The sequence below is a fragment of the Pteropus alecto genome, unplaced genomic scaffold, assembly GCF_000325575.1.
Source record: "Pteropus alecto unplaced genomic scaffold, ASM32557v1 scaffold35, whole genome shotgun sequence".
Lineage (NCBI taxonomy): Eukaryota > Metazoa > Chordata > Mammalia > Chiroptera > Pteropodidae > Pteropus > Pteropus alecto.
The window spans coordinates 4,722,588-4,730,367 of record NW_006437828.1 but is presented as its reverse complement, the minus strand read 5'-3'; positions in this window follow the sequence as shown (position 1 = coordinate 4,730,367).

The following is a 7,780-nucleotide window of genomic DNA, read 5'->3' as shown; positions in this document are numbered from 1 at the left end:
ACTGGGCAAGCACTGGAGCCCAATTGAAGAGACTCCTGCTGTGTAGGGTCAGCCTCTCACTGGCTAATTCTCACAACCAATCAGCCCAAGGGTCAATCCCTCCCACTCATGTGCAAAGAGCAACCAAGTCTCAACTAACAGCAGGAGGGCACACACAATCCATACAAGGGACACACCTTAAGCACCTGGCTCAGGTGACCAGGGAAGACTGTGCCACTGGGCCCCACAGGACACCTACAACATAAAGCCACTCTACTAAGACCAAGGGACTTAGGATCCTTATCTAATACATAAAAGCAAACACAGGAAGGCAGTCAAAATGGGGAGACAAAGAAACATGTCTCAAATGAAAGAACAGATCAAAACTCCAGAAAAAGAACTAAACAAAATGGGGTTGGGAAATCTACCAGATGCGGAGTTCAAAACACTGGTTAAAAGGATGCTCTGTAAACCTAGGAGAAAAGTAGATAAACTCAAAGAACTCTAATAATGAGATAGAAAACATAAAAATGAAGATAAAAATATCTAAAAAAGAACAAGTCAGAAATAAAGAATACAATAACTGAAATAAAAAAAAATCATTAGAGGGAATCAACAGTAGATTAGATGAAGCAGAGAGTTGAATCAGTGATTTAGAAGCTAAGGTAGCAGAAGACATCAATTAGAACAAAAACAACAACAAAAAGAATCCAAAAAAATGAGGATAGTTTAAGGAGCCTCTGGGATAACATCAGGTACCAACATTCACATATTAGGGGCACCAGAAGAAGAGAGAGAGCAAAGAATTGAAAATCTATTGAAAAATAATGAATGAAAACTTCCCTAACCTAGTTCAGGAAGTAGACATACAACCCCAGGAAGCTCAGAGAGCCCCAAACAATATGAACCCAAAGAGGCCCATACCAAGACACATCATAATTAAAATACCAAAGGTTAAAGACAGAAAGAGAATTTTAAAAACAGCAAAAGAAAAGCAATTAGTTACCTACAAGTAATTTCCCACAAGACCGTCAGCTGATTTCTCAACAAAAACTTTGCTGGCCAGAAGGGAGTGGTATGAAATACTCAAAGTGATGAAAAGAAAGACATATAACCAAGACTACTCTACTCAGCAAAGCTATGGATTAGAATCGAAGGACAGATAAAAAGCTTCCCAGACAAGAAAAAGCTAAAGGATTTCATTAACACCAAGCCAGTATTAAAAGAAATGTTAGAGAGACTTCTTTAAGAAGAAAAAATATATATCAAAAATATAATTAAGAAAATGGCAATAACTACATATCTATCAACAATTACTTCAAATGAAAAAGGATTAAATGCTCCAAATGAAAGATAGGGTGGCTGAATGGATAAGAAAATTACACCCTTGGATATGCTGCCTACCAAAAACTCAGTTCAGATTGAAATATGCACACGGACTGAAAGAAGAGGGATGGAAAAAGATACTTATGAAAACTGAAGTTTAAAAATCTGGGGTAGTAATACTTATACCAGACAAAATAGAGTTTAAAAGAAAGGCTGCATAACAAGAGCCAAAGAAGGACCCAGCAATCCCACTTCTGAGTGTTTATCAGAAGAAACCCAAAATACTACTTTGAAAGGACATGTGCATCCATATGTTCATTGCAGCATTACTTATAATAGCCAAGATATGGAGGCAACCTGGGTGTCCACCAATGGATGAATGGATAAAGATGAGTTGATACATGTATATAATGGAATATTACTCAGCCATAAAAAAAAAATGAAAAAAATAATTTAATCATGTCATCTGCAACGACCTGGATAGACCTAGAGGATATTGTGCTGAGTTGAATAAGTCAGGTAGAGAAAAACATATATCATGTGATTTCACTTACATGTGAAGTCTAAGGAATAAAATAAACAAACAAAACAGAAACAACCTCGCAAATACGGAGAACATTTTGAGAGTTGCCAGATGGGAGGGGGTTGAGAAAAGTGGGCGAAAGAGGGGAAATAATTAAGAAGTACAAATTGGTAGCTTCAAAACAGTCACGAGTGTGTAAATTACAGCATAGAGAATACAATCAATAATGTAATAACTATGAATGGCGTCAGATGCGTACTAGATTTATCATGGTGATCACTTCATAAGTCATATATGTCTAATCACTACATTGTATACCTGAAACTAATATAATATTGTACTCCAACTATGACTGAAAAATTTTTAAAAATATTTAAAAATATACAATTCCAGCATTCACATAAAAAATCATTGGTATAATAAAATGTAAATAAAACCATTTTGGATGTTTTTGAAGAAATAATATACTTGAGGATCTTAATTATACACAGGGATGACTTATTTAACTTATTAAGCCCTCTTGAAAAAGTGCTTAAAATATAACAAAATATAATAATAATAATAAAATTAGTCCTGGACTCCCTACTCTGGGGTTCTTCATGTTCTGACAACACAATTAATTAATATCCTCAATATATCCAATAACCAGAGGCAGAGCTTCACTCAAAGCATGTGGACTGAAAATAGAGAGAGGGTGTTTTCTAGAAGAAATTTCAGGGTAATTTCACCCAAAAAGTAGATATTTATTTTTTTCCACGAAATATGAACCCCAAAGTTAGACACTAGAAATGCTAGGTACGCTCTTAAAAATAATAACACATGCAGACACTCACACACACATACGTGCACATTAGCTACTATTTCTATCTGTGCATATTAGCCACTATTTCTAACCCTAAAGAAGCCTGTAGGATTTTCAAAGAAAACACAAAGACAATACATTTCTGGACAATAGGTACATCTTTTCATAGTCTTTATAAAATGGTTCAATCACCTCTGCTTTCTACAGTTCCATGTTTCTATTCCTTTAACATGTAATTCTGAACAGGTCAAATCCAAGAGGAAATCAAATGTCAGTCAGGTCACTAACGGTAGAAACACTGATAGAAATCCTAATTAGAGCTAAGCATTTAATTATCTTTCTGTTCCTCTCGTTTCTAGTATTGCCACATTTCTCAAATGACTTGATTTTTTTTTTAAATAACTAAAAATAGTGATCCATAAAAGATGAGCTTGGCCCCATATCTCCAAATTCCAATTCTAGACTAGTTATAATGTAATGGTTTATTTTATAGAAAAGAGACTCATCCTTATAAATAAATGATGCCTTGCGTTCTTCACTGTAAATGCTTTGAAAATGTACTAATCTAAAGGAATCTCACTGGCTCGAAAACCAGTTTACATTGATTTTTCAGAAGTACTGAATTCAGTGCAGCTGCCTCTAGAAACCACTATGAACTTTCCACATCCTAGCCATAAAAATATACAGTAACAATAAACTTTAAATAAAGTCTTCTGTAGACTTCTATGGTATCACATTTTAGAATACTGTATTATTTTGTAACCCAGTCTTTTTTGTTTGTTTTCTCAATCTCTAGCATTATCATATTTTAAAAAATATCAATATGTATGACTTTCTCTGTTACCATACTGGTTGGCTGGGACTAGCTGCATATTTTATTAAGCATAGACTGCTTTTCTCACCAGCATTTGAGGTGAATGTGTACTATTTGGTTCTAAATTTGAAAGGAATAAAGGGACAATGAGTTTTCTTCAGGTCACAGCTTCACTCTACAAGGTTTCAGTTACCTGTGGTCAACGGCAGCCCAAAAATATTCAATGGAAAATTCTATGAATAAATGATTGGATTCATAAATTAGAAGTTGTGCACTCTTTCGAGCAGTGGTGATGAAATCTCGCGAGGGTCTGCTCCTTCCCGCTCAGGATGTGACTCATTTCTTGGTTGAGGATCTCTGTGCTGTAGATGCTGCCTGCTCATTGGTCGCTTATTAGCTGTCTTGGTTGCTAGAGCTACTGTAATGTATCCCAGTGCTTGTGTTCAAGTAATGCTTATTATTTAATAATGTCTCTGAAGCCCAAGAGTAGTGATGCTGGTAATAAGGAAATACCAAAGAGAAGCTATATGTATCAGAAGTCTTGTGCAGCAGATTCACTTACAAAGGACAATGTAGCTGATGGACACTTCAGGGCTTCCTGATATTTATTTTAAAGGAAGTTTCTCTTAAGTTTTTAAAATATTGTTATTGTGGGATGGGTAACCTAATACACTCTTGGTGAGATTCTGGGTGCTTCTGCAGAAATATCAACATAATTTGAGACGTTAGTGACACCACTGTTGATTCACATGGCATCTGAAATTTTCTGAGTATTTTGTGTGGGGAATTAATGGGGTTAATTTTCATGTCTCTAGTAAAAGTGTATCATTTAACTCTCAGATAAATATTGACTTAAATCAAAATGTATGCCAACTACCAATCGTAAATATAAAAAAGAAAAATGTTAAAAATTGAAATATGCAAACTTTTTCATTATAGAATATAGATCTAAAACTCTATTCTGTTAACCCAATCTTTTACTATTTTATGAAATTTTATTGGATTCTAATCTGTGTTATATTTACAGAGTCTGATAATTTATGAGTATTTGAGTGAGTAATTTAAATTAGTTAATAGAAATATATTGTGTATTAGCCAGTTCTACAGAAGGATGCGTTGATAGACATATGAAATCAAACTGAGCTGATTTTTGAAATGAAAAGTAAGTCTCTACACCAAAATAATAAAAACTGAAAACTTTGTTATTTTATATAATCTGTATTTTTGATAGATAAACAAAGGCAATGTCAAAAGTTTTATTTCAACCCAAATGACCATAATGCTATTATTATTAAAAATGTTCTTTGAACCATAACAAACTGGAAACAGCTTTATGAGTTAAATCTTATTGATATTTATTTCAGAAATTTCCCCTTATTGCAATGTTAACTAAATGTTCAAGAAAAATAATATTTGGGGAAAGTACATATATATTTTTAAGAATACTAACTCTATAAGCCTACATAATACAATGTGGTACACAATCTGGACAGAAACCCAAATATTCAAGGGGCTGAGGATGAGTATCTTAGCACAGAAAACTGGATGAATTTTATAATACCTCTTTTCTGATAAAATGATTTTTTAAACTCCTTCATGAAATTTTTGTACCTTCCGCTCATAGAAAAGTATATTAGTGAATCTAAGAGCCTAAAAATATTAAGTACAATTTATTTAAGTTATAGGAAATCATTAAGCATTTTATGGAAAATAAAATCATGCATAGTTATATTCCCATTTATTTTATTTACATAAAATACCAACGATGTATACTTTTGGTAAATAAAGTTAATACCTTATTTTATGGAGTTTAATAATAAACATATTTTTCTCTTCCCACTCCATATGAACTATTTTTGAGGCCCCTAACATTTATCATATATATTTCACAGTGAAAGTTATAAATAAATGAATTAACATTTAAACAAACTAGTAATTAACAACAATAAAGTCACATTGACAATTATATTTCATTTATGTTCGTGAGCCACTAAAGATCAATAAACAAGTCTAATTCATGTTCATTTTCTCAGACACTAGCATAGACTTAGCAAATTGCAAGCATTTAATATACATTTAAAATGATAAAGGATAGGCAGACCTTAATATCTATGCTATTAATATATTTTTCTTTCAATAAAATTACAATTTAAAATAAAGTGAGTTAGGGAAGAAAACTTAATCATATTAAGTGTTTATTGAATTCATTTACCTTTGCACTAGCATTAGATTCAAAAATGAAATAAGGCTTATAATGGGATTAAACAGAAAATGTTGGTTTTAATTCACTGAAAGGTTACTATCTTTCGCATTGCAAATGTAACTGTCTTTCAATTTAATTGAATATGACTGATTGTTCTTTATCAAGTCAAATCACTTCTTTTAGAGTGATGTCATTATTTTTCTATGACAAGTTAGATAATAATCTGTCTTGTTTGCAGTCAGTAGGTAATGGCTAGGCTGCCAAAATTCTGTTTACCCAAACCTTTAAAAGAGACAGTGAGATTTTTCTTGCTGCTGGGTGAAAAAAGAAAAATCTTTGCCTCTACGTATGTTGTCCATCTTGAGAAGTGAATTCATACTACTATTTCATCTTTATCAACTAAAAGTATTTAAAAGAATAAATCTATAGCTTTCTATAAAACTATTTTTTTCAGTTCAAAATCATTTGAAGAAAATTTCAAATGTCTATTCTTTACAAACATGAATTGGCTTTTACTAGCTTATTCAAAAACTTAACAAAACACATTTTCACAAAGATGAAAAAATGATTTTTATCATTCCATTTTTACTCTTAAAATTTTGGAAATATATATCACTTATTAATATTAGTATTTTGATACATTTGCTTTCTTCCTCACAGACACACAAACACATACACACCATACGTTATTATTATTATTATCAGCTCAACAATTTCAAGAAACTGCAGATACCACAATCTTATAACTCTACATCTCACAGGATTTATGAAGAATTTCAACATTGATGAATACTATTTTTAATAACCAATTCATATTCAAATGTGGCCAATAATAATGATAATAATGTACTCTGTCGAATTTTTGTACAGGGTGCACAATCAATAATTTTAATTAATGACATTTTCTGTCTAGAGGAATAACTTAAATTCTCTAAATTCTAAAAGTAGCTTCCAAACTTTGGAATACAGCTATACACATATCCTATCCAATGTTGCCAGATTAAACCTAACTCTAGCTCCCAAGGCTTAGCATCTCATTGTACTAAATATGTAGGTGCCTTGTCTTCTGTGCTTATAGCCTGGAAATACTTGACGTGGGAAGAATTAGAAAGGGGGAAACTCTGAATATAAAGTGAGTTGAAAACTTGTTGATGTTTTTATGGTAGTTTCTCCCCCTAATGAAAAACAAGAGGCTCATTTCAGTGCCCACATGTTTGAAATTAATAAAAAATATCATTATAGAAACTCCTTTGGGGATATCTGTGTATCTTCCTCTCATAGAAAATCATATTAGTGAAGAGAGTTAGTGAATTTTGTTTTAAAATAAACAGATATAGCATCCATTTTGAGATTCTCATAGTTCATCAGTAATTGAGAATAAGAGGAATACAGCACATTGTATGTACTGCCAAGGACACATCTTCATAGGAAAGAAAAATGGAGGCATTGTGAAACTCTGAAAATCTCACAAAATTCAAAACCATTTCATAAACGTTCAAGAATATATTGATGTTTACGCGATATTTTCATTCTTCATTTTTCTGCATCTCTTTGACTCTTCTATCTCCTACTTTTCTGATAATTAACTTGAAGTTTCAATCGGTTTATAAAAACAAAACTATTCTAATGTACAATAAGTGTACTTACTTGAAACTCTATATGGTGAATTAACCAATGTTTAGTATATGTTATAGCTATGTAAGATATTTAGTTCACAGCACATCTTAATAATTGATGGTATTAGGCAATTTACTCTTTATAGGAAAGCATATTTCTTTTTCAAAACATGGCATGTTTGAACACAAAAGCACGCTCGTTTCTATCGATACAGTGTATTTCTATTATTTAATTGTGTTTGTTTTTGTAAAACTGAAAGAAAAAATACTTTCTTATTCAGGTCTAAGAAAAAAATGTTTTCTCCTCTAATGCTAAACAACACAGGTAGAAAACTAGAAATGATATTTTAGCAGGCGCTAGCTACATCTAATATGATTTTCTGTCAACACAGAAACTATGAGTTGTATGTTTTAAAGATTGCAGTCAAATTGTTTTTCTTCAGTAAATAGAGGCTGGATTCCTGGTGTGTCAAAATGATGCTCTCTGAGAAACAATGAAATTTTGTATCAATACAAC